The following is a 27,589-nucleotide window of genomic DNA, read 5'->3' on the forward strand; positions in this document are numbered from 1 at the left end:
AGTTTCCTCATCTGGAAAATGAGCTGGAGAAGGAAATGGCAAACTGTTCCTATATCTTTGCCAAGAAAACCCCAAATGGGGTCACCAAGAGTTAGATGTGAATGAAAAACAACTGAACAACAATAACCTACCTCTTAGGGCTGGTCATGAAGCTCTAATGAGTTAATTCATGCAAAGTGATTCCGAAACCTTAAAGTCCAGTATAACTGTTGGTTATCATCATCTCTTTGAGGTCCAGGGATGACCCTGGGGTCTCCGAGGCTAGGATGGTAGAGCACAGGGTTCGGCAGGTGCTCTCATGTGAGAAAGGCTGTGAATAAGGCCCAAGGATTGGCCTGGCTATGTTAGAGATGCTTAGTGCTAGGTAGGTTGCCTGGGGATTGATTTTTCAGCCACTGAAACCCTCTAAAACCATCCATTCATTTGTCAGTGGGATACGATTTATACCAGTAGAAGGAGGACCCACAGCAATCAAACCACCAATCTTTAAAGTCATCAATTCAAAGTCAAAGGATCTGGGTTCAAATTTTGCCTCTCCTTCTTACTATCTGTGTGACTTTGAGCAAACCATTTGACTTATTAGGGCCTCAGTTTTCTCGTCTGTAAAACGAGGGAGTGGTGGACCAGAAAATGCCCAAGATCTTTTTCAACTCCAGAGGAATTACCAGTGTTCTTTTTTTTCTAAACCCTCACCTTCTGAATCAGAATCAATACTCTGTATTGGTTCCCAGGCAAAAGAGTGGCAAGGGCTAAGCAATGGGGGTCAAGTGACTTGCCCAGGGTCACCCAGCTAGGAAGTGTCTGAGGTCAGATTTGAACCCAGGACCTCCTGGTCCTGACTCTCAGTCCACTGAGCCACCCAGCTGCCCCCAGCCAGTGTTCTTGCTATGCCAGGTCCTTCCCTCTAGGAGATGTCTGCCAAATCCAGTGGGAGAAGTAAGGGAGCTTATTGTTTTCAAAGGCCGTTTCCAAATGGTCATCTAGTGAGACATAAAATAATGAAGAATCTGGTTTAAGTTGCACTCACAGTGTTTCCTAACCATGTCCTAATTGTCCCAAGCGTATTCTCTTCTCTTTCCGGGGAACTTCCTGATGTCTCAAAGGCTTGTTATGCAGATGTGGGTCATCTTTCTCTGGCATTTTAGGGTTTACAAAGCACTTTCCTCTCAAAAACTTTTTTGAGAGAGAGAGGGCAAGTATTCCTAACTCCATTTTACAGTTGAAGATAATATTTGTAATGTGTTTATCACAGTTCCTGGCATATACTAGGTACTAGATAGATGCTTGTTCTCTTTCCCCCTTATTAAGTATCTACCATATGCCAGGTACCATGCTTAGAGTTCTTTTTTAAAAAAATACAAATATTATCTCATTTGATCCCCACAACAACCCTGGATGCTTAGGCGCTATCATTATCCTCCTTTTATAATTGAGGAAAATGAAGCAGACAGAAGTGAAGTGACTTGCTCAGAGTCACGCAGTAGGGAAGTATCTGAAGCTAGATTTGAACTCGGATCTTCCTGACTCCAGGTCTAGAGCTCGAGCCACTGAGCCACCCAGCTGCTCCTGTAGCTTTTTGATAGTTTCCCCATAACCGAGCCTGCTGTTTCCGTGCTTCCTTTAATTCTTTCACTCTATTTGAGACAAATTTTAATGTGAGCGAAATTAAAAAGCAGTGTTAGCTTCCAGCTGCCAGTCCCTCTCGCCCTATTACCAAATCCAGGCAGATATTGAAATGCACTAAAAGGATCGTAAAAGATTGTAGTTTCCTGAATCACTCGAAGCCGGTGCTAAGTTGTAAGTGTTTTAAGCTGGTCCTGACCACCCATGGCACGACTCCAGAAAAATTCAGGCCGGAGTCCGCCATTCTTGACCGTATTCCAGAGCAAGGGACTCCTTTCTCGTCTACGAGCCGGCTGTGTCCAACCCCTGAAATATTCAGCTTTTGCTTTCTTCCCAGGGAAACTTGTCACAAGGAGTGACAAGGAGAGTACCCTCAGCCTCAGCCGTGAGCCGCCTGTCTGAAGCATCCGACTGGGGCCTTTCCCTAGGTTTTCTTTCTCTGTTGTCAAGACTGCACACTCTGACTCAAATGAAAGGTTCTGTCGTTTCAAATCTGGAACACAAATAAGGGAAAATTCCTCTTGCTCATTACCCAAAGTAAAAAGGACATTGCCGAGACGGTGATCACAAGAGAGAACAACAACCCCCCACCCCAGCAGAGATCACAGTAATAAGGTGCCCAAATGCAGCCGGAGAGGTTGCAAAATGAATGGTAGATTGAATCAGAGTCTCTGCTTTTGTCACCAGATTTGGAGGAGACGAACTTTCTTTTGCTTTTGTTTTTAGTGCTGAAATATTTATATGGAGAGGGTCACGTTTTAATGAACTCAGAGGGACGTCAAAATCGCTCTTTCACCCAAGCCTCATTAAAATGAAGGCGGAGGTCCTTTCTTCGTGCAAGCTCTGGCTCAGAGGATTACATGTGAGCTCGAAGCCCAAGTCTTAGCGCTTCTTTGCCCATGGTGATATATGGTAGTAAGTTGCCAAGACTGGCCTCGAACCCTGATCTTCTGAATCCCAGACAACCTCTCCTTTACCCCTGGGTTTCCCAGCTGTCAGGCTGAGGTGGGCAGATTGTAGTTGGGCAAATCCGAACTCCTTAAGAGCCTTTCTTAACAGCTGTAAAGCAAAAGGCCACCTCCTCCCTAAGATCCCTCCAGCTCTAAACCGGGGCACTGCCCGGCCCTTCTTGGCCCTGATCTCTCTGCGGCCCGTTCCTCCCACTGCTGCCTGGCTCCTGACTTCTCCCCAGCTCCCAGTCCCCACCCTCTGCCTGAGCCACGAAGAGCTGCCACACAGAGGCTGCAGGTGGCAGAGTAGTCCTTGGGAGAGAAGCGTGCTATTTCCCTGGTCTGCAACCTAGTCTGGTTTCTCATGAAATGTGCACGTTTGCTAGGCCATTCACCTCATTTGGCCAAGGGGGAGAGTTAGGCCCCACGAGGGGGAGTGAGGGTCAATATCATACTGGTACTGATTCATCTCCACTTTGGATTTGAACCCAAGGCCTATTGATTCCCACTCTAGTATTTTCCCCCCAGCGTGCCACACTGCTTCATAATTCCAAACACCCCTTTGCCCGGGGTCACTCAACTAGTTACTGGCTCTATCAACTTGCTTTTTAAATAGCCCAGACTTCAGCCCTTTCCCACTGAAGGGCGTATAATGCCGCATTTCTGGGAAGAAGTCAGGAACCTCTGGCCCTCTCATGCATTCATTGTCAGAATCTATAGTCCTAATGATCCATAAAACACCTTGAACTCCAATTTTACTTTAGAAAATTGTGATAAATTCCTTGTAGCATTGTTTCATCCTTCGATGCTAATGAATCCAAGGCGATGCAACCAAACAAAAATGTCTGAAGTAACTTAGTATTCTGGGTGCTGGGCATGTGAAGTTTAGATCTGATATGACCCTTACCCTCAAGGGACTTATAGTCTAGTCCTATGCTGGTGAACCTATGGCACACCTGCCAGAGGGGGCTGCTCCCTTCCCCCTCTCTACCCCACCTGAGGACATTTCTCACATGACCCTCCCCTCTGCCCAGCAGCCCAATGGGAGTGCTTCCTCCCTCCCCTGTCTTGAGTAAGGGGGTGGCTCACATGCGGTGTGAGGGTTGTGGTTTGGGCACTCAGTCTCTAAAAGGTTCACCATTCAGTACTGGTCTAGTCTATAGCTAAGATGCTAGCATACATCTGCGATATACAACATACTATGAGAAGTACATGAGAGTGGTTCAAAGCAAGTACTATGCGAGGCCTTGGGGGAAAGTTGTTGTCAACAGGAAGGGATCATGAAAGTCTTTGTGGTGGAGGTGGTGTTTTAATTGGGCTTTAAAGAGAACATTGAGTAACTGCCATTGCTTCCATGGGAGCTGAGGTATTGACCACATTCTCTGTTCGATAGGTACGAATACAATCTGGATTGTATTGAAATATACTTTAGTCCAGCTTCCTGTTCTCACACTTTTTGGCTTGTTAAACTCCCACCCTGGAGCCCTGGGAACAATTTTACTTATAGATTAGGCCATGGCTTACATCAAGAGTTTCCCCCAAATGGGGAAGTGGGAAGCTATTAAATGTACAATCGGAATCAGGCAGAGGACAGATAATTTCTTTTTACACCCAGAAGAAATGCTGAACAAGAAAGTGGCGCTCATTAATAGAATGACATAGCACTATTCAATAACTTCAGTAACTACCTTTATAATCTATCGGAGGCTGATCATGAAACCTCATCAGAAGATAAGTCAGTTTGCCAGACTGGTAATTAAGTAGGTTGAATTTCACCTCAACTCTGCACTGTCTAAATAACTCCCAATGTGTCTACTGGTGGAGGCAGATAGGTGGCTCAGTGGATAGAACACCGGGCAGGGAGTCAGGAAGATCAGAGTTCGAATCCAGCCTTAGACACTTAAGCGATGTGACCCGGGAGCAAGCAAGACATTTAACCTCTGTTTGCCTTAACTCACTGGCAAAGGAGATGGCAAACCACCACAGTATCTTTACCAAGAAAACCTCATGGGCAGTATTGACATCCATGGGGTCACAAAGAGTCAGACACGACTGAACAACAACTACTGCTACAACACCTGCTGGTAAAATAGACAGACTTGAGCTAATCCTCTTGTTGGTAGCCGGCCTTTCTGAAGAAGAAGAAGCCAACCAGAGTCACAAGCATGGTCTTGTCTAGTGGGCTCCATTTTCCATGTTGGCAAAGAGTTGGGCTAAGGAGAAAGAGCGTTATTTTTATTGGGAGTCTAAAGAAATGGCATCCTGCCTGCCACATGGGAGAGCTGAAAGAGAGGCCAAGCTGGAAACTGTTTTTGCCTTTAACTGATGCAGCACCAATCCAACTGACCTCCCCCACCAAACTAGATTAGGACGGAGGAAAGTCCTAAGGACCACTCGGGACCTGGCACTTCAGACCAAAACACCAAGGCTTCCCAGCGCTAAAAAATGATGTGACTGGAAGCAGGTTCTAGTCACCCACATGGGTGACCAAAGCAAGAAGAACAATTCCAAATGTGTTCCACGGGATGGTCCTAGCTACAAAAGGCTGGTTAGGAATTAGACAGATGGAGAAGGAAAAGGGAGGACATTTCAGGAACATCCAGTCGGTCCAGGTTGGCTGGAGCATGGACTATGAAAAGGGAGAATAATAGGAGAAAAGCCCAGAAAGGTCAAGTGATGCCAGATGGTAGAAGGCCTTGAATGCCAAACAAAGGAGTATGAACATAAGGTAAAGGGAATGCTATAGCTTTGGGGGACATCAGAAAACTTTTCATTTTAAAAGGCTATTTGTTTTAGAATTGTGTTGTGGCAATTGGAGGCTGCATGGCAGGTATAGTGCATAGACCTGGACTTGGCCTCAGGGGGACTCAAATTCATATCCTCCTCATATGAATTAGTAGCTGGGTGATCCTGGGCAAATCGTGTAGTCTCTCTGTGTTTGTGCCTCAGTTTTCTCTCCTGAAAAATGAGGGGGTTGGATTTGATGGCCTCTAAGGTTCCTTGTTGTATTAGATCCAAGGTTCTAGAACTTAGCACTCTTCCACTTGAAAAGTTGAGAACTGTGATCATCTTTATCATGCAGCCATCTTTGTTGGGTGGATAACATGGATAAGCATCTTTGTAGAGATGGAGGGAACAGTTTCCCCAAGTTGCTGTTTTTCAACCCTAGATCAAGGACCTCGGCCAAGTCTTCCCATTCATTAACTAGGGGCCCCCGGGCAAGCTATTTCTTCTCTAGGAGTCAGTTTCCTTCTGTATGAAATGAGGTTAGACTGGGGGCCCTCTAAAGTACCTCCTTGTCCAGAATCCTACGAGGTGATGGTCTGATTTCAGGAGAAGCCATGTCCTTGTGGTTTCTCTAGCCTTTGTCCAACACTTTCCAACTGAGGGACAATCCCCCATTCCCAGCCTGTCTCAGATGCCATCGTAAGACCTGGCCAATCCCTGCTCTCTACCTTGCGTGGTTGTTGTGTAAAAAGTGCTCCAGAAAGCCTTCCTGGCTCTAGAGGGTGTCCCCAAAGTCCCGGAGCTGCACCAAGACTTCTGGAGCCCCTGCATAAGTAAGAACTACTTTTAACCATAGGGATAGGGGATAAAGATTGGCCCTGTGAATTCCCTGGCATAGGGAACTCCCGCATGAGGCAGCTCCCTCTATCAGTGCAGGCTTCTAGACTTAGGCAGTTACCTAGGACCAACGTCTGGCAGCCAGGACTTGTTGGAGGCTGGCCTTCGGCTCAGGACTCCCTGACTCCTGTGAGCTACTCTGCGACACTGCCCCGGTAGCCGCTGTGTACAGACTGGAAATGTTTTTAAACTAACAGAGTCTTTATTAGAAGCCAAGTCCCTGCTCTGTTAGGAACTCTGAACCATGGAGAGGAGTTTCAGTGTGACATCTTTGGCCAATGCAAACTTATGAGAAATGACTTGTCTGAAGGCTAACTTGCCTCAGCCAGTGACTGTCTGATGGCAGCCACGGCCTCCAGCCTTCTGCCAGGGGCCACTTCGTTGTTTTCTACAATCTAGTTTCCGTGAGGATTGGAACTCGATTCTGAGCTGAATCTTTAGGCAGGCCTAAGGAACTCTCGGGGACGTCAGAGCCCCGAGTCTCTTCAGCCAGGTCGATGGCAAACTTGGTTTTTCTAACATAAAGCTTAGAGAAAATCACTTTTCCACCAGAAAGCACCGTTCCTGCCCTCAGTGAGCTCTCCACTAAGCTGCCCTACCTGCTATGAAGGGCTGACGAGGTGAGATAGGAGATGCACTTTGGAATGGCCGGTCACTGATTACTCGAGTGACGGCGGGCAAGTTTCCTCTCGGTGGTGCCCCGTCAAGCACTGACATCTCATGTCCACCAGGGGAAGGGACTTACCCCAAGTGTCCCACAGGTAGTCGAGGCAGGATTGGTCTTCTGACCATGGATCCAAGGCTCTTGCCACTCTCCTCCACTGCCTCTTAATTCAAAACACTGCTTTTCGCTTGCTAATTCACAACAGAGAGGCTAGGACGGGACTCTGTTTCATCTCGAGGTCTTGCAGGCTTGGAATGTGATTTCAAGCAATGTATTCATTTCACCAATATTTCATTATAAGAAAAGGGCTCCAAGTTAACTCAGAACACTGGCAGGCTCCAACTTACAAACAGGTCACGTTTGTTTCTGAGGCAGTCGGGAGGAACTGTGGATGCATTGTTAGAGACGGGACCTTAGGATGCCTCCGTGTAGGGAGCTCCTTCTCAAAGGAGCAAACACCCTCTCCCAGTGCAGGTCAGCACCTCTCCTTCTTCTCGGAGGCTTGGAGAATGTCCAGAGCATGGAGAGGTCACCTTGCTCGTGGTCCCAGGGTCACTGCGTGGAAAGAGGAGGACTCGAACTTGGGTCTTGGTTACTCCAAGGCCAGCTCTCTAGCCACATCGGGCAGAAATCTCCTTTGGTTTCCTCAAGTCCCATGATGACCAGCCACACAAGTCACGGCCTTTCAAATCCTACCAAGGCCTGATCACCATGAGAAAGAGAGGGCCACCGGCACCTCTCCCTGCCGCCCTGGAAAGAAAGGAGGCCTGCTGTCCCGAGTCCTTTAGGCCGTCCTGGCCGGCTAATTAGCTCCTGGGGCCCATGATTAGGTGATTAAGAATCACGCGGGGAGCCTGACAGCTAAATGGGACAAGATGAGTCAGCCTCTGAGAGAATGACCATCACATTAAAAGGGTGCTCGGCAGATAGAAGAAGAATGGCATGGAAGGTGTTGCTATTTATTTTGCTGACATCATTCCCCCCCCCCCCACTGTGTTCTCCAGACAATGGAGGAGCCTCCAACCGTACCTGCTGTAGCTCTGAGGTCTTCCCGTGGGAGTGGGGAGCAGGGAGAGGGCTTGGCCCATCTCTACTTTCCATGTCCAGTGTGACCTTTGACTCTACTTATTCCTCCCCTCCCCCACAACATAAACCATACCTCTCCAGGGCACTGGGTGGCAGTATGGTCTGGTGGATGGACCACCACTCACTGGGAATTGGCATTCAGTTACCAGATCTGTCTGTGGACTGTTACCGTCCCTGAGACACAATCTGCTGTCATGGCTAGAGCTCTGGATTTGGAGAGGGCAGATGAAGGCTCAAATCTCAGCCCTGTTCCTCCTTGTTATGCATGTGTCCTTGGGCAAGCCTTTTCTCTTCTCTGAGTCTCAGTTTACTTTATCTTTGAAATGGAGAGAATACTAGACATGCCACCTCCCTCACCCGGTTGCTTCTTAATATCTTTGTACTTCGGTCTCTCCTTCTGGAAAATACTCAGAAGACAGGTAGAAGGCTCTGGGAAATTCTCTCAGCATACCCAGAAGCGGAGTGACATTCCTGCTACTCCAGCTGATGTTCTTGAACGTAGGTGGTATTTCTGGACTCAGTCAGTGAATATTTATTAAGCATCCATTGCACACCAGGCCAATTCCATTTGTCATTCAAAGAGCCCCTGGCTTTAGAGTCAGTAAATAGGTTCACATTCCGTCTCTGTCGTTTGCCAGCTGTGTGATCTTGGCGTGTGTGTGATTTCCACTCCCTGGGTCTCAGTTTACTTTTTTTGTGAAATAAGAGGTTTTGATTAGATGGTTTCAGGTCTCTTCCGCCTCTGGATCTAAAATCCTATGATTTTCAACATGTTTAATGTGAAATGTGAGCAGCTAGGTGGCACGGGGGGGGGATAAGAGAGCAGGGCCTGGAATCAGGAAGGCTCAGCTTCCCAAGTTCAAATCCAGCCTCAGACCCTTACTAGTCGTGTGACCCTGCATGAGTCACTTGGCCCTGTTTGCCTCCTTTTCCTCACCTGTAAAATGAGCTGGAGAAGGAAATGGTGAATCACTCCTATATGTCTGCCAAGAAAACTTCAAGTGGAGTCACGGAGAGTTAGACACGACTGAAACGACTGAACAAAAATGTGAAATCTAAAGGATAAAGCATGAAACCAAGTAATGCTGCATCCGGGTTGAGAGAGGAAGAGGGATTTGCTTTGCTCTTGTAGGCACTGAATCCTCCGCTCACTGGATGTTTGTGACAAGGGCCTACTACTCTGGGGGAGGCTCTGGGTTCAGAACCAGGTTGCTGAAGAGAAGAAATAGCACAGCATCTGCCTTCCAGAGGAAGATGTCCTGCCTCTGGGATGGTTCTGGGCTGCCGCCCCAACGCCCTTAGTGTTGCAAAGGGCCATTCTGAGGTTGGGGCCCTTTTCAGCAGGGACCCCAGAACAAACATCTAAGATCACAGGCTCAGAACAGTCAAGGGTCCAGGAGCAACTGAGAAGTCCTCAGAGCTCCAGACTGTCCAGGAGTGGAACGGGAACAGAGGGAGTGGATTGATGGGGGAAGGGAGACAGATTTGTGATCAAAACCCCAGGGTAGCCAGAGAGTGACAGCAATCGTACAAGTTGGGGTAGCAGGAGATGGGAACTAGCTGGGCAGGTGGATCCAGTACTAATGAGGTGTCCTGTTCTGGGGATGTGACTGGGAGAGACTGTGAGTAGCCTCTGAAATCAGCCTGTCTTCCCAGGACTTTGTCTTTGCTTTGCATTTTTCCAGCCGACAGACAAGGGCGTTTCATTCGGTCACAAAAGCACTGTCAGTGCTCACTGCACCAGGGTAGTCTCCTCACCATAGACTGCTCTCCAAGAGCCCTAATCAAGCTAATGAAAGCTTCAGAATCCCCTTCCTTCTTCCCTAGCCAGAAAGCCTAAACATCAGTAAAGACAAGCGGCAAAATTGTAGGCTCTTAGATAAACCATTACATTTTCCATCGCCATGAAATCTCCTCTCGGCAGCCCCTGCGTGTGCAATTATCTAATTATGGCACCTTCCAGAATAGCATTATGCAACACCTGGTGTGTGGGGGGAAGGGGGGCCGAGAAGGGGGCCGGGATGGAAAAATACACATCTGCACATATTAAAATGCTTTCTCCTAATGATGTCTCTGCATTGTCTAGGAAAACCACTTCTAGTCAAACGACATGTGAGTTACTAAGGACGCTTTTAACATTTTTCCCCCTTTCTTTCCTGGATCTCTGAGAGTGTCAGCCTGGGATCTCCTGGAGGGAGGGGATGGTAGCTCATGACAGGCTACTGCTGTGAAGGAAAAGGCAAAAAGAGATTCTGGTGCCAGTAAAAGGCTTCTTTGGGCGTTTTTGCCATGTGACCTCTGCAACGGGGCTCCAAGTTTAGCTCTCGGGGAGTTGGATGATGGCAAAGCTGAAGAAAGAGCTTCTTTTTCTTTGTGGGCAGCAGCAGCAGCAGTGTTAGAGGCAGGGGTCCATAGGGCCTGTCCAGGATCTGGGCTTCCCACTCAGGTGACCTTTGGCAGGGGAAGGGAAGAAGCAGCCTTCATTTATTAAGTGCTTTTACGAACATTACCCCGCTTTATTCTCACACGACAGTCTCTTGGAAGCTCTGCTTTCTCCTCTGTGAAATGAAGGGGGTGGCCTGGATCAGACTGGGAGTTCTTGGGTTGGGGGGGCATCTGTGGGCCTAGGAACTTAGATGGGGAAAATGGCATCTTTATTTTTTAAAAATTGTGCTTTCCTCTGTAATTCTACGTGTTTTAGTTTCTGCTCCGAGAAGGGGTCCAGGACATACAAAAAAAGTGGTGAGATCTCCAGGGGCCCCTCTGACCTCCCCAATCTCATGCCCTCCAGCTTTCTGGGTCACGTGTTAAGTGGTAATTTTTGGAAATTTCGCTGTAGGTCCTAGCAATCAGTTGACAGTTAAATTAAGGGCAGACAATGGTGGTTTCCAGTGTCAGTGCTTTGAATTCTTGCAACTTTCAGCTCTGGCTGCTCCCCACAATGCAGGGTTTGAGTAACACATTCTCATCTCCCTTCTTTAACTTTTAATTGTAGGTTGTATGTGAAACCTTGCATTTTATTTCTTTGCCATTCAGCAGTGTTTGGCGAGCTAACGTTTGGGCAGCCCATTCTCCTGGAAGTTTGTGCCTGTTACCCCCTCCCGCTAAGCCCCCCTCCTCAAAGCTTACATTCAATGAAAAAAAAAAAACAAACCCAACCATTGTCAAAAAGCATTCTCCTGTCCTTCCTAATAAACACCTTTCCTTCCGCCCTGACTGGCGTCTTTGGTCCCTGCTCCTCTGCCTACGATTAGCTCTAATGATGATGCTTGACTAGAAACATAATGGGTTAGACTGAAAACTGGAGTGGGTGTCTAATTAGGCCTGCCAGTCTCAAAATCAGAGATAAAAATACGGCTGCTTAAGAAGGCCTTCTCCAGCTGGGGCCTTTTATGAAAACTTAGTCAGCTACCAACCTACATTGCAGCATTATGTCCTCAGTAGCCAGCCCGGAAATGAGCTCATTCCCCGCCACAGCAATGGACTCCATTCTTTTAGCAGGGTTTTTTTTTGCCTGGGAATCAATAACTGAGGTACTTGGGAAGCTCTGAGATCTCCATCCCAAACCCCCCCCTCTTTCTCTTTTGTTTTTGTTTGCCTTTGACAGGACACAAATGATGGCGATAGCTCTGGAGCACCGCCTTCCCCTCTAAGGCTTCTCGCCATCCAGTCATTCTCTCTTTGTTGTCTTTTTCTGTAACAGTGTAAATAATAATAACGAAGATCTGCAGAGCGCTTTGGGGTTTGCGAAGCATTTTTATTTATATATGTGTGTGTGTGTGTGTGTGTGTGTGCGTGTATGTACACGTATGTATGTATATGTTGCAATTGATCGCCACAGCTACCCTGTGAAGGAGGTACTGTTTTACCCCCATTTTTCAGAAGAGGAAACGGGCAAACAGAGGTTAAGTGACTTGGCCAGGATCACATAGCTAGTCAGTACCTGAGGCAAGATTAGAGAACCGCCTCTTCCTGACAGCAAGTCCAGCATGCTATCTAGTAGGCCACCAGAGCCTCTGGATGTATTGTTCTCCTCTTCTTAGGGGACAGGGACTGTTTTGGCTTTTTCTTTGTATCACGGAGCCTGGCACATAGTAGGCACTTCGTGGGTGGGTGTCAGTGCCGATGGCCCATGTTCTGAGAAGAAATGCAGAAAAGCGCCTTCCTTTCCTTAGAGTCCACGTGGAGGGCTGTGGGGCTGGAACTCTGCTCATACACTCAGATGGAGGCCTCTTTGATTCTTGCTTAGCTGCTGGTGGAGGCTGTTGTGACAAAGCAAGCTTCTCAGGGCAGGGATGGGGTAGAGAGGGGGATGGGGCGTGTGAGAGCAGCACACTCCACCACTACCCCCAGCCATTGTTCAAGGGAGCATGCCCTGTGGAGAAGGGGCCCTGCCATCCCGCCTACCAAAGGGCAAGTCAGCCCATCAGCCCCAGGGACAGAGGTGTCCCCAGCCCAGCATGGTCCAGACTCCAGAGGAGCATCCTCTGTGAAGAAGGGACCCACCATCTCTGCCACTACTAACTGCCACTGACTTGTAGGTGAGCCCAAGAACCCAGGGACCAGCGTCACCTCCCGGGGACTGCCGGCCCTGTTTCCAGCCTGGCTCCAACAAGCAGCTGTCCAGGGAGCAGCCCTGGCCGACATGAGACCTGATCATTTTCTTTACAAATGTCTCACCCTCCCTAGCAACAATGAGAAAGTTCTTGACACCCAAACCCTTGGCTCAGCATCAGAAATAGACATGGTTTTATCATTGGAAAGAACATTAAAGAGGAGACATTGGCACCTGCTTGGCTACCACACCCTGGGGATCATGGGGCTTTTCGATCTCATTTAAGCCAAAATCTCTGTAATGTATTATCTCCTCTACCCCTTCAAATGCCAGTTCCCTGACGGCAAAGCTCATTTCTGCTTTTCAATTTGTGTCTACAACATTTAGCACAGTGCCTGGAATACAATAGGCTCTTAATAAATGCTCGTTGATGGATTAATCTATTTAAGTCGATGCAGTGATGTAGAGCAATGCTGTCAAACTCAAATAGGAACAGATCTCTGCTAATATGTATTGACTTAGAAAACCACAAATTAGCATTATCTTCGTCATGTTCTATTTGTATTTCTTTTGTTAAATATTTCCCACTTACATTTTAATCTGTTTCAGGCTGCACATAGGAGTTTTGGAGGGCATGGGTTCCATGTGTGACATTTGGATTTAGCTGACCAAGATGGACCTAGATCCAAGCTTTTTAGTTGACCTTGGATAACTCACTTTATCTAGTCTAAGCCTGTTTTCTCATCTATAAAATGGGGATAATAATGTTTACACACTCAGGAGAATTTTCCTGAGGAAAGTACTATGGAAATGATTTTTTTTAGTTGTTAAATTTAAAAAAAAATTTTAAAACCCTTACCTTCTGTCCTAGTGACCTTTGATTGACAAGGGCTAGGCAGGTGAGGTTAAGTGACTTGCCCAGGGTCACACAGCTAGGAAATACCTGAAGCCAGATTTGAACCCACGTCCTCCTTACTCCAGGCCCGGCATTCTGACTGTACTATCTTGCTGCCCCATAAGTAGCAATGATTAGTAACATTAGTAGGCTAAATACTTAAGGTAAAACCTGAACAGTGAACAGAAAGAGTAAAAGCCCATCTTTCTATAGTGCTATGGGTTTGGTTGTTGTTGAGTCATTTCAATTGTTTCTGACTCTTCGTGACCCCACTTGGAGTTTTCTCAGCAAAGGTACTGGACTGGTTTGCCATTTCCTTCTCCAGCTCATTTTTCAGATGAGGAAACTGAGGCAGAGCTAAATGACTGGCCCAGAGTCACACAGCTAGGAAATATCTGAGGCCAGATTTGAACTTGGTCTTCCTGACTCCAGGCCCAGAGCTATAACCACTGTACCACCTAACTGCCCCTCACCTGCCTCTACTATTCTCCAGAGGGAGGTGGCAATTGACCTGTAGGTATATGGCGCCTCCTGTTTCTCCTTCAGAATGCTTTGCTATTTCAGAGAGGTCAGAGGTGACAGGGCTGCTAAGTATCTGCACTAGAATTTGAATTCGGGTCTTCTTGCCTCCACATCCCACCTGCCTTCCATTATGCCTCCTAGCTGCCAGTACGTTTAGAGGCTCTCCTTCAAATCGTGGCCACAGGCTCAAAAAATTGCTGCATAGCTCTCCTGGCCCCTTATTTCTTTTCCCAACTCTTTTTCAATTTCATCTGTTGGATGCTCCTGGGCTACAGGCCTTGGGTCAATCAGAGCAGGCCATATCCAACACTGAGAAGGAACAGTAATATAATAAGGAAGCAATGCCTCGCTTAAGTAGGCAGTTTTGAAGTGACAAATATACTCTATAAAACTAGAATTAGCCAAGTGGCTCAGTGGGTAGAGTTCTAGGCCTGAAGTTGGAAAGACCAAAGTTCAAATCCAACTTTAGATGTAGACTAGCTGTGTGGTCCTGGCTACTGATCCACTTACCTTTTATTCCCCCCAGTTTCCTCATCTGTAAAATGGGGATAATAGTAGGAGCTACCTCCCAGGGTTATGATGATGATCAAAAGAGTTACTATTTGTAAAGTGCTTTGCGAACCTTAAAGCACTGTAGAAATGTTGGCTGGCCATTATTTTTCTGGTATACCCAGATCTCATGGTAAGCTGTCCAACACTTGGACCTCAGTATTCACCCTTGCAGTTCCTCTTCCCAGCTGGGTCATTTACTTTCTCAGTTCCCCTGGATGGGAAGTAATTGAAACTATTGAGCTTAGAGAAGAAATAACTAAAGAAAAGGGTTAACTTCTTGCCCAATTCAAGTACTGAATCCTTCTCCCTGTATAAAAGGGATTCGAGTTGTTTCTCTTGGCCCCTAGGACCGGTGGGTAGAAGTGCCAGGGAGGCCGACTTTTGGCCCTGTGTGTTAGGAACTTCTCAGCAGTGAGGTCGTGATAGAGGGAAATGGGCTAGTCTATAGATGGACAGACAGAAAGAGAGAGAGAGAGAAAACATTTATGAAGCATCTACTAAATGCCAGGCACAAGCCAAAACAGAGTCCCCACCCTCCAGGAACTTATATTTTGAAGGGGAAATAAAAGAGAGCTGAAAAGCAGGAGGAGGAGGTGTCCACTTGGGGAACAAGGTAGAAAAGGTCAGACTATCTGACGGATACCTGGGAAAAATGAGGAAGAGTGAGCATGACTGGCTTGGGCACTTCCTCAAATGGAGGTTCTGGCAAAGAACTCACCAACTGGAGGCTTGGGAGCACAGTGGCAGAGGTATCTTCCAGGGTGAGAAGGTTCCTGGGACACGTTGAAGTCCCAAGAGTTGGGCTAGAAGCCAGAAAAGGAGTAATAAATACTTACAAAGTAGTAAGTTCCCCATTATTGGAAGTATTCCAGAAAAGCTGGATGGCTACTACTTAGGGATATCTTAAAAGAGATTGCTGTCCAGTTGTTGGTTGGACTAGAGGACCTCTGCAGCACCTTCCAAATCTGAGAAGGTACTTTTGTTCCTATTTTCCCCTACCCAGAGTGCTTTGCCCCATATTCTTGAAAGACAGCATTATATGGTGGAAGCAGAATGGGACTTAGCTATATAGATAGCCTTAGGAAATTCACTTAACTTTGCTGAGCCTCAGTTTCCTCTTCTGTAAAACAGGGATGCAAACGCCTGCTCTGCTTTCTTTACAGTCTTGCTGCAGCTCCAATCAGATTGTTTATGACCAAGCACCCCATCTCTGGGAGCTGTCACACTTACACTCCCTCCATCCTGGACTTGGCCCATGGACAGAGTTCCCTCTTGCAGGTACTTTTCTACATTCTTACTAAACACTATGTGAGCAGCCGTATGGCTTCTTCAATTCAGTATATATGGATTAGATGGCTGCTATGTGCAAGGCACTAGGGTTCAAATTAGGGAACGATAGCAGTACAGTGGAAAGAGTGCAGCATTTGAAGTCAGAAGGACCTGGGTTCAAATTCTAGCTCTTCCACTTATTACCCGTGTAACCCTGGGTATATCTCCTTTCTGGGCCTCAGTTTCTTCAATCCAATTCTAAACCCAAGTCCTTATGAAAAACTTCCTTGGCCCCTGCCGTCCAGGAGCTACCAGTCTCCTGGGGTAGATGTGATGTATGCACACAGAAGTACAATACCAGATGGAATAACATGGGGACAAAGGAGAGCTCTGGACAATGATTTTCCTAGAGCACATAAGGGAAGGCTTCAGAGAGGCTGTGCCATATGAGCAGGGCCTTGAAGGAATTAATCAATATTTCACAGAAGCAGGAAATAACAGATCAAATTGGGCTGGAGTTAGTATGGGAGTGGTAGTATGGAATGGCTAGAAAAGTAAGTGGGAATCAGGCCGTGGAGGGCCTTCAGTGCAGAACAAAGGAGTTAGACTTCTATCCCAGAATTGGAAGAGGCCATTTAAGCCCCATTCGTGTCTGAAAAACGTGTTCCTTTTAGGCCATCCTTGGTAAATCATCATTCAATGCTCCCTCGAAGATCTCTCATGAATAGACATACTGGTAGAGCCATCAAAGGAAGTGGAGAAATAGAGAGGAGGCCAAGTTTATGAAGGAAGATGAGTTTGGTCTGGGCCATATTGAATTGGAATTGCTGGTGTGGCCTACTGGTGGAAGTGTCTACCAGGCAGTTGGCAAGAACTGGAGTTCAGGACAGAGAGTGCGTCTAGGTGGATAGATTTAGGAGTCATCTGGGTAGAGATGATAATTAAACCAGTGGGAGCAGATGAAATCATCAAAGGGGAAAATGATATATATGGGGAAGAGGGCCCAGGATAGAACTGCACACAGATAGGTCCTTTTCCTTTTTTCTTTGATCTTTTTGGGATACAGACTTAGTAGTGGTACTGCTGGGTCAAATTGGGTCTGCACAGTTTTATAGCCCTTTGGGCATACTTCCAAATTGCCCTCCAGAATGGTTGGATCGGCTCACAGCTCCCCAAGCTGTGTGTTAGTGCCTCAAATTTCCCACATCCCCTCCAACTTTGTAATTTTCCTTTTCTGTCATATTAGCCAGTCTAATAGCTATGAGGTGGTAGTTGAGAGTTATTGTAATTTGTATCTTTCTAGTCGTTCCTACTAGAGAGCATTTTTCATATGATTATTGATAACTTTGATTTCTTCAAATAAGAGCTGCCACTTCATATCCTTTGACCATTTATCAATTGGGGAACACCTCATATTCTTCATGAGTTTATCTTACTATGTGGTGTGAAACTTTGGGCTTTAGCTAATTTCAGTCAGACTTATTTACAGTTTTCCTAACAGTTTTTTAAACCCTTACCTTTAGCCTTAGGATCAATGCTGTGTATTGGTTCCAAGGCAAAAGAGCAGTAAGGGGTAGGCAATGGGGGTGAAGTGACTTGTTCAAGGTCACCCAGCTGGGAAGTGTCTGAGACCAGATTGAACCCAAGACCTCCTGTCTCTAGGCCTGGCTCTCAATCCACTGAGCTACCCGACTGTTCCCCTCCCAATAGTTTTTGTCAAATAGTCCCAGAAAGTTGGGATCTGTGAGTTTATTAAACATTAGGCTGATGTATTCAGTGCTTCCCAGGTGATAAGATCTGGGGAGAGATGTGGTCACTGCTCTCTTGGTCTGTACTCTGGTCTGGCCTTACCCAGGAAGGGTCCCTGATCCTGTGGGATATTGATGGTGTAAGGAATTAAATTTAGGGTTTGACTAAATATGTGAGAATTTTAAAATAATATGGTGGTCACTGATTTAAAAAATATTATAGCTCAAGTCAAAATGACTTTTAGTAGTTTATTTACAAAGAGGTGGAAAGAGTAAAAGTAGAGAAATGTAAAAAGATGGTAGATAAAATGTCTAGTCTGTCACACTAAATGTTGCTTTGGTGTCCAGAACAACCCTGGCAGGGCTTGATAACCCTCAACCAGAGGACCTGGTGGTAAATTAAGGGTGGTTTCACTCACGTGGCCTCCTCCAAAAGGGTAAGGCCTCTCTGGACTTAATCTCTCCAGAAGCCAGGAAAGGAGGGTCAGCTACTCACTCACCCAAGACAAACTCCAAAGGAGAAGATCCAGGAGCAGTCTTACCAGAAGCAGTTCAAGAGCCAAAGTCCCAGTCCAAGTCTCAAGCCAAAGCTTTAAGCCAAAGCTTTAAGCCAAAGACCCCTTGGGCAGGAAGTTCAGGCCTTTTTGTAGTCCTTTTTCCATGTCCCTTCCTGTCCCTTCCTCCACTTTACAGGGACCAATTGCAGCCTGTCAATTTGCTTAGCACTGCCCAGGGGGTGGTCAGCTGCCTCTGGAGTAGTCACCCACCTTAGTAAGTGATTTGGGAACTCCATTAGTGTTAAGTAGGGGTGTTGAAGTTTCTTTGGTTGATTAATTAAAAAATAGGCAAGGGGAAAGTTAATCCTATCTTCATAATGGATACTACTCCTCAGGGATCCTCCACCCTTGGGACTAGAAATGGTTCCTCAGGGTCCCTAATCCCTCAGGGACAGAAATGATATCGCTACTTAGGGCTTCTCTTTCCTCTTGACTGAAAATGCTCCTCTCTGCTCTTGCCCTATGACCCAGAAGTAGCTATAGGCAGTGAAGATACCAAACAGTGTCTGGTCCTGCATCCAGGGGTCTCCTGTACTCTCTTTCTAACAATTTCCTAGGTCCTCTTACTGTCTCTGACTCGAGAGTTCCAAAAGCTACTGCTGCTTGTTCACCAGCTTGCGCCAGCACTGGTATTTCATCCACAGGGGCTCTGGGCTAGCCTGTGTCACAGTTATCTCTTTCCAACCTTGTGAGTTGTCTTAGGCTGAAGAATGTCTCACTCTGACCTTTTGTTGGCTCCACCACTCCAAGATTCGATTTGAGACATTATTTTAAAGTTGTTTGGAGAAGAATGTTGGGAAAGATTAGCTGAGTGTTTCTCTACTCTGCCATCTTGAATCTGTCCTGCTACAAAGAACTGTCAAACACTCATGAGTTGATTCATCCCAACAACTCTGGGAAGAAGGCAGGGCAGGAATTATTACCCAGAAGAAGAAACTCAGAGTTAGAGGTGTAACATGACTTGCCCATTAGATTGATGTTTCAGTCATGTCTGACCCTTCATGACTCCATTTGGGATTTTTTTGGCAAAGATACTGGAGTGGTTTACCATTTCCTTCTCCAGCTCATTTTACAGATGGGGGAACTGAGGCCAACAAGGTTAAGTGACTTGTCCGAGATCACACAACTAGTGTCTGAGGCTGGCTTTGAACTCAGAAAGATGAGTCTTCCTGATTCCAGGCCCAGCGCTATCTACTGTGCAACCTAGCTGCCCATGCCCATTGGAATGCAAACACAAATATTCTGATTCCTGAGCTTGTGCTCTTTCTGTACTATCCCCTCCCCTTCAGTGAGAGATAGGGAGGATTCCCAAAGGGTAAAGTATTACATGTGGGAGCAGTTGAACTTCATACAGGGCTTCTGTTATGATTCAATTTGTCCAGGGGTCTGCTTGCCCAACAGACACTTCTTTATACCTGAACAGGACATTTTCATTAGTATTATTTTTCCTCCTCAGCTGAATTTGGTTCATTGCCTTCTCCCAAGGGCATTTAGTTCTGTATAATTTTGCTCTTTCTTACTTTATTGATGATTTTTTTCCTTTTTTTAAATTAAATTTTATTTTCCGACAAAGACTTGCCATCTCTCTCTCCCTCCCACCTGCCCTCCCCACCCCTAACCTTATTGAGAATGCAAGAAAAACACGTATCATCAAGCATAACAAATTTCCATTTTTCTCATGTCCAAAAATGTCTGTCTCAGTCTCCACCCAGAATTCTTCACCTATATCAGGAGCTGAGTAATATGTTTCATCATGAGTCTTCTGGAATCCTGGTTGGTCATTGCATTGATCAGAGTTTGTAAGTCTTCTGAAATTATTTGTTTTTTCAATGTAGTTGTTAATGTATAAACGCTTTCTTGGTTCTACACACTTCACTGTGTGTCAGTTCATATAAGTCTTCCCAAGTTTCTCTGAAACAATCCCCTTCATCATTTCTTTCAGCACAATTTCATTTTGTCATATTCATATATTGTAACTTGTTCAGCCATTCTGTAATTGATGGGCACCATCTCTCCTTATGGTTCATGGATGTGACCGAGATTCCAGGACTTCACCCTTTTGGAGCAAAGGGCCAAATACAATGCTATCACTGGTTTCCTCTGGAGCATATTCAATAGAAATTATCCCCCTTCATTAACCATTTACATATTGAGACTTCTCATTAAGTGATCAGTAAAATCCAATGTTTCAAGGTTGGTTTTTGACCCATGTTGGTTCTACTTACTTGCCATTGTAAGCTAAGCCTGATTCAGGCCAGTCTGGTGGTTTGGTTTCAGAATCAGAACACCACGAGACACTTATAGACCAATAGTTTAAAAGGAGCAATAGTAATGGGGCAGCTAAGTGGCTCAGTGGATAGAGAGCCAGCCTAAAGATGAGAGGTCCTGGGTTCAAATATGGCCTTAGATATTTCCTAGGCTGGGTGACCCTGGCCAAGTCACTTAACCCCCATTGCCTAGTCCTTACCATTCTTCTGCCTTGGAATCAGTACTCAGTATCAATTCTAAGACATAAGGGGGGTTTTTGGTTTTGTTTTATTTTTAAAAGCAATAATAAAGACCTCCAGGAATTGATGCAGAGCGAAAGGAGCAGAACCAGGAGAACATTGTACACAGAGACCAATACACTGTGGTAAAATCGAATGTAATGGACTCCTGTACTAGCAGCAATGCAATGACCCAGGACAATTCTGAGGGACTTATGGTAAAGAACGCTACCCACATCCAGAGAAAGAACTGCAGGAGTGGAAACAGAAGAAAAGCAGCTGCTTGAACACATGGGCTGAGGCGGACATGATTGGGGATGTAGACTCGAAACTACCACACCAATGCAACTATCAACAATTTGGAAATAGGTCTTGACCAATGACACATGTTAAAACCAGTGGAAATACGCATCAGCCATGGGTGGGGGGAGCTCGGGGGTGAAGGGGAAAGTAGGAGCATGAATTATGTAACCATGTTTAACTTTTCTAAAAACTAAATATTAATAAATGTTTTAAAAATAAAATAAAATAAAATCCTTCATAACTTGAAAAAAAAGCAATAATAATGGGGCAGCCGAGTGGCTCAGTGGATTGAGAGCCAGGTCTAGTGACTGGTGGTTCTGGATTCCAAACTAGCCTCAGACACTTCCCAGCTGTGTGACCCTGGGCAAGTCATTTAACCCCCACTACCTAGCCCTTCCTGTTCTTAAGCCTTAGAACCAATATACAGTATTAATTCCAAGATGGAAGGGAAGGGCTTAAAAAAGCAATAGTGAGGAAAGGATATTCAGCAAAGGTACAGTGTTAATTGAGTTGAATGCCCTCTGTGTTGGCCATTCTGGTCAGTCAGTCTGAGGAAGGGGCTGCTGCCCAAAGGCCTGGCTTTTGTATTTGGACATCCAGAAAACTAACGACTAGAGTTCCCTGAGCTAGTTAAGCCTTGAGGGTGGTTTTGATACCTTTTAAGGAAGACTTAGCCTCAGTTGTATGGGGAAGGGCTTCAGGATATTGCTCCTACCACACTTGTTAATTGACAGAGTTGGCTCATCCCAGTTGGGCCTGCCCATGGTTGGCACAAATTAAGGAGAGAAATGAGTGGGGGGTCTGGAGACATCCACGCTGCTCTCCACTGTACTGACAATCCACCTGTCAGACCCAGTGATGCTAATCTTTGCATATGGCGCTCTCTGGTTTGACTTTCAATCTCCTTGTAGTTATTGCGATCTTTGAAGGCTTGTTCTTTGGGGCAATTGAGAAATGATGATCATGGGCAACATGTTAGTTGAAGGGGAAGGGAGCCCCCACGCCACCTTTTCAGAGCGTCCTCTCAACTCTGTCCCAGTCTGAAGTATGATTGTCTTCCTCCCAGGTAGTGGGAAACATGTGGGTGGTTGCCTGGAAGCAGCTTTATGTAGTGTGAGTAATTGCTTGGTTGCGCCTATCAGTCAGCTAAGGCTGTACTTGAATTTCTCTGATTAGCTACAGACTTCTGGGGGGGGGGGAGGATTGGACTTGGGAGAAAGTTTGCAGAACACGTAGAGTTCTTTCTCCTAGCTCCTGAAGTGTGAGCCAGGCCTTGGTTTCCATACCCGGAAAGGATCTGATCTGTTATGAGGCCTAGAAGGAAAACCAGAAAGCGCTGTCTCTCCAAAAGCCAGAAGACAGGCTGTTGGCACCCGTTTTCAATGCACAGCCCAGAGCCTTCTCTGAGCTCTGCCCCCCACTGTCCAAAGAAGAGCCATTTTGGACTTCTCCTCCTCTCCAGGCCTGTGATTTCACTGTTCCAGGTACCTATACCAGTGTAAGCTGACACCTTCTCCGTAACTGAGACTTAGAGCAGGGAATCTCAATGTTTCCTGGTTCCATGGACTGATGGGCGTGTCGAAGCCAGCTCAAACTGCCTGGAGAGAGCCAGTTGTTAAATTTTGAGCAAGAGCTCTGTAATTTGTTACAAATCAGTGCTTAATTGATCATTTTGCAGATTGTTCAGATTTAAAGTAATGGAGAAAATGCTAAAAATGCAGATTAAACTTAAAAGCATATTGCGAATAAGCCCCCCCTCTCCTCCCCAAGAGTTGGTTGTTAAACATTTACCTGCACACGTACCCCTTTGACTATCTGGTGAAGTTTATGGATTCCTCGGAATAATAATATGTATTCTTAGAAAATCAAGTAGGGCATATTATAAAGGAAACAGATGATACAGAAATGCAGTTATCAACCTCTTTATTAAAAGTCTGTGGGCCCCAAGATAAGAACATTTGAGTTAGGAGGTTGCTTAGAACAGGAAGTGGTTAAGGTTATACAGTCGGTACGTGGCAGAGACGGGACTTGAGCTCAGTTCTTCTCTGATTGATGGACCAGGTCTCTAGCAAAAACTTTCTAAATCTGTCAGAAATCAGCATCTGCATGGAGTTTCTTTGGTCGAAATGGGATGCAGATAGCCATCTTGGGAGTCCCTCAGGGACAAGGACTTCCAGGCATACTGTATGTCTTTGGTACGGCCCCCTAGCACTTCACATGGCTATCTCTGGCTAATCCTTGAGAAGGAAACCAAGCCTGACGTGGGCGTAGAGTGTAGATGAGAGATTCCTACAAAGTAGGCATCCATCCAATTGGGGTACATGAGTGGCATGCATGTTACAGCCAGGCTATGAGAAATGACCAGTCTGAATATGGAGAAACCTAGAAAGACTTGGAGGAACTGATGCATTGGGAAGTAAACGGAACCAAGAAAACCATATGTGTACAGCATGGCTAGCGCAATGTAAACAGAGTAAGCACAAAGTAATCAAAAGGGAGTGTTGCAAACTGCAAAGGACCAGCCTGGCCCCAGAGAAGAGAGAAGAGAAGAAACCCGTCCTCAGCCCTTGGCAAAGGTGGAGGTCCTCAGGCGGGTGGGCAGGCAATGCTGTATACATTGCCAGATTTCTTTTCTCATGGTATTGATTGAGTATGCTGATTTTTCTACCTCTTTTTAAAAAATTCTTTGTTGCATGAGACAGCTCATTGGCGGGGTGAGAGGGAAGGGGCAAGGATACAGTCCAAGATTTGGTCAACATAAAAACCAAACAGCGATAAAGATGTGTTATAAAAAAGACTCATGATTCCTGATCCTGGTAAGGGTCCCCCCCGCCAACTATTTAGGGTGGGTTGTTGTTCTTCAGTATGTTAAGAAACTCTCCTGTCCTTTACATGGCTCTTCCCTCTGCTGTCAAACACCATAAGCCTTCTGGGACGTGCATAGTTTCATCAGTTGCTGTGGCTGCACCCTCTGTCACCTGATGAAGCCAGGCATCTGATCGAAAGCCCAGTCAGGTTCAGAGGGACTGGAAGAGGCAGCAGCTGGAGGAGGAAGAGCCCTGGTTTGGAGCAAGTCCATTCAAATCCTGCCACTGAAGCTTAGGCACTATCCCCCTGAGCAAGTGATTTCACCTCTCTAGGGTCTCAGTTTCTTCATCTGTAAAATGGAATTAATAATACCTGCTGGATTTTTGGAAGGTTCACATAGCCTATTGTTTGGAAAGCCCTCGAGGAGCTTAAAGCCCGGTGGACATGCCAGGGATCATTATAATAATGAGCCACTGATCAGAGCCTAACGGAGGGCCTGCCAGGTCTTGCTTAGAGAGACCAGAGCCCAGAGCCACCTGCACACCGGCCTAGAGCTTCGGATTAGGGCTTTGTTGGAGCATCATAAAATTGACAAAACCAATTTCATCTTCAGTTTAAAAATACACATTCTACCAGTACATGCGGGGTAAGAGGAGAGGGCAGAAGGAAGGGAGAATGGGACAAAACGGAAAAGAAAAAAGAAGTTGGGAGTCAAGGCATGGAAAAAGTGTAAGAAATGGGAGAGCTCCTAGTACTGTCATTTCTCTGGGACATGGAATATCCCAGGTGAGGAATTCCCCTCTATTATTGCAGGTTAGCCCCTTCCCTGGGAATTGGAGCCTGAGATGAGGGGATTTTCAACTTTTTCTTGTGTCTTGGTCCCTTTTGACCATATTGTGAAAGTTACACACTGTTCTTAGGGAAATGGTTCTTTTTTAAAGACACATAATAGAAAGAGATGCCACATTTCAGTTAGATGTTAGGGAAAAGAGGGATACAGTTTTTCCCATCCAAGTTCCCCAACCCCTTGAAATCGAAGGGGTCCGTGTACCCCCACATGAAGAACCCCTCTTAGAAAGGTGCCTAGAGCACCGAGAAGTCCCTTGTCCAAGGTCACACAGCCCACATGTGGCAGATACAGGATTTGAACTCAGGTCTTTATGTCTCAGGGGCTAGCTTTCTATCCATTGTGCCTCGATGCTTCTTTGAGGAAAGAATAACAAGCATGTACACACATGTTCATTTAGAGATGGCTATGCACATATCTGTGTCTAAAACTCTGAAGTGTACAGACTGCAAATTTTTTGGCCTTCCTACGGTTCGCTGTTTTTTTTCCAATTTGATCTCACTGTCCCTTTCCATTCTTAACACAGAAAATTGTTTTTCCTCCTTGCAATCCCCCTCCGCATCACCCCCGTCTTAATTCCAGCTTCCTAGGCAATCCATCCAGGCCTTTGTGGGTTCATCCATTACACAGCAGTGTCTCCCAGGATGGCACTTCCTACGGTGAAGCTAGAACATATGGAGAATGACATCACTTTTTTGAACACCACCCTGTGAAATTAATTTTGAACCCAGCAGTTTAAAGTACCCCCAAACACCTGCAAGTGAAGAGCTAGTTGGTGCGGGGATAATTAATTAGGAGTGGGCCCCAGGACAAACCTGTGAATAAATGATGACTCCTTTTTAAGTTACTAAAGGAGTTGCATTTAAAATGAAATTGCTTCAATAAATACATGGGGAAACTCAGGCCGTGTTTTGATGGATGCAATTTAAAACCATAAGAGAGGAAATGCAAAAATTAACCCTTGGCATAAGAGCCTCGTCTTGAGCCCAGTGCCTGCCAATAAGAAGTGGCTTCGGCCTGCTAGGGAAGTCCCGAAATCCAGGGCCAATCCAGTTCAGAAGAGAACTGGCTTCTGTCCTAGTGGGAGAACCTTACCTCGAGAATTCCTGGGGTTCGTATGCCTTCCAGTTCCATCTTCGTAGTTTTTTCCCCCAAAGACAGTTATCTGAGTTGATCTTTTCTGAATCTCCAGACACTGACTATGTGGGCCTATGCTTTGAGGATGTCACTGGCCTAGCATTAAGTAGCAAAGGACGCTTTGGAAGAAGGAAATCTTTCAAAGGATTGGCATGCTTCTTCTTGCATGTCAGAACATGAGCCATAGGACGGGTGGAAGAGAATGGACCTGGAGTGAGAGAGTGCTACCATGGAAAAGGAGCTGGATTTGGAATCAGAGAAGCTTGGTCAGTATTCCAGTTCTTGTACTTCTTAGTTGTGTGAGCTTGGGCAGATGACCTAATCTCTCGTGGCCTCAGTTTCTTCATTTGTGAAATGAAAGGAATGGCCTCGGTGGCTAAAAGATTCCTTCCGGCTCTATGTCTAGGACTTATCAGCCTAGTTGCAGTGAGGAGCCTTCAGTTCCCTCACGTTACAGATGGGAAAAACCAAGGCCTAGACAAGAGAAGCAATTTGGCCAAAGTTCCATAACAAGTTAGTGGGAAGAGCTGGGTCTAGAACTCTGGTCTCTTGCCTCCAAACCAGAGTCAAGATCAAGTTCAGAAGCTTTCAGCTACATCAGCAGAGCCAAATGCTCCGAATTCCACAACCAAACTCCACCATTCCCACCGTTATTAGATAGAGTTCCGGTTTGCCAGACGGCTGAGTCTAAGGAGATCTTAATTAAAGTCAATGGAGAAGAAAATGAAGTCATTTAAAACACTATTTCTAGACTTGTGGCACTTGGAAATGTCTAAACAAGAAATATTCAATTATTTATGGCGCTGACTTGATTTGTGGCCAATGAATTCCTCAGTTTGGGTTAGGCCATCTTTCTCCTGTCTGGGGGTGGAGAGAAGAGACACATAAAAATAAATTGCTGCTTTGGGGCCCGTTTTAAACTCTTCTCCGTGAAAGTGCAGAGTTGAGGTAAAGAGACAAATGGCATTTTACAAGCTAAGCCTTGGAGGGAAACTATGCCAATGGGAGGGGCCCTGTGTGGTTTCACAGTTCCTTCGATTGCATTGGGATGGAGGGAAAAGTGACCTGGGAGGCAGACGATCTGGCTTGGAGGCCCAGCTTCATCATTTCCATCTGGATGACCTTGCAAGTTCCTGCCCCTTTCTGAACCGGAGTTTCCCCTCTCTGTTCAACGAGGTCTCTAGGGTTCCTTCCTGCTTGGCCCTTCTCTGAAGTTCCATTTCCTCTTAGTTGTGGCTTCATGACAAATGCCTGTGGACAGCGATCCCACTTTCTGTTTGGTTGGGCCCGCTCTCTTGCCCCACCGGCCTTGCTTAACCCATCACTGGACCTCACTTTCTTCGGACCCTTCCTCCCTTCTTGAGATCTCACTCCTCTGCACTTTTCTACTCCTGGGGTGGTATAAGCACAAGGCTGGCCATGAGCAAACTGGGGGTGACTAAGGGATCGGGAATGGCTGGGCACCGACTCTTCTCATGAGCCACATTAAAGAAAAGGAGAGATTTCATCCGTCCTTTCTCCCGCTTCCTAGGATACATGGTCCTTAGCGTGGGCTCAATAAGTCATAGGGTATAGGGCCGGAATAAGTTTAGTGACCATCTAGTCCAGCTCCATCATTTTAGAGATGAGAGAAAAGCGAGGCCCAGAGAGGCCTTCTGCAAAGCACTCAGTTTTCTTTCTCTCCCCCCTTTGGGGGTGGTGCCCTGCCTTTGCGTACATGATAGCGGGCCCTGCTGTGCTTATTTCTAATGAGCCTGGCTCTGTCTGCCTAGAAGAAACGAGTATGGTCTGAGCTCCTGCTGCCTGTGTGCCCCTGCTGCCTCGGGGCACTGGAAAGTGTTGGTGGATTTTTAGAGAACTCCATTTTGTAGTCAGGGGACAGTGGATCTGGCCTGGCCATAATTTGGGGGAAATGAAATGACATCTCGTCTCCTACTCACCAAAGGCCTGCCAGTAGCCTTCA

The sequence above is a fragment of the Gracilinanus agilis genome, chromosome X (genome assembly GCF_016433145.1).
Source record: "Gracilinanus agilis isolate LMUSP501 chromosome X, AgileGrace, whole genome shotgun sequence".
Taxonomy (NCBI): Eukaryota; Metazoa; Chordata; class Mammalia; order Didelphimorphia; family Didelphidae; genus Gracilinanus; species Gracilinanus agilis.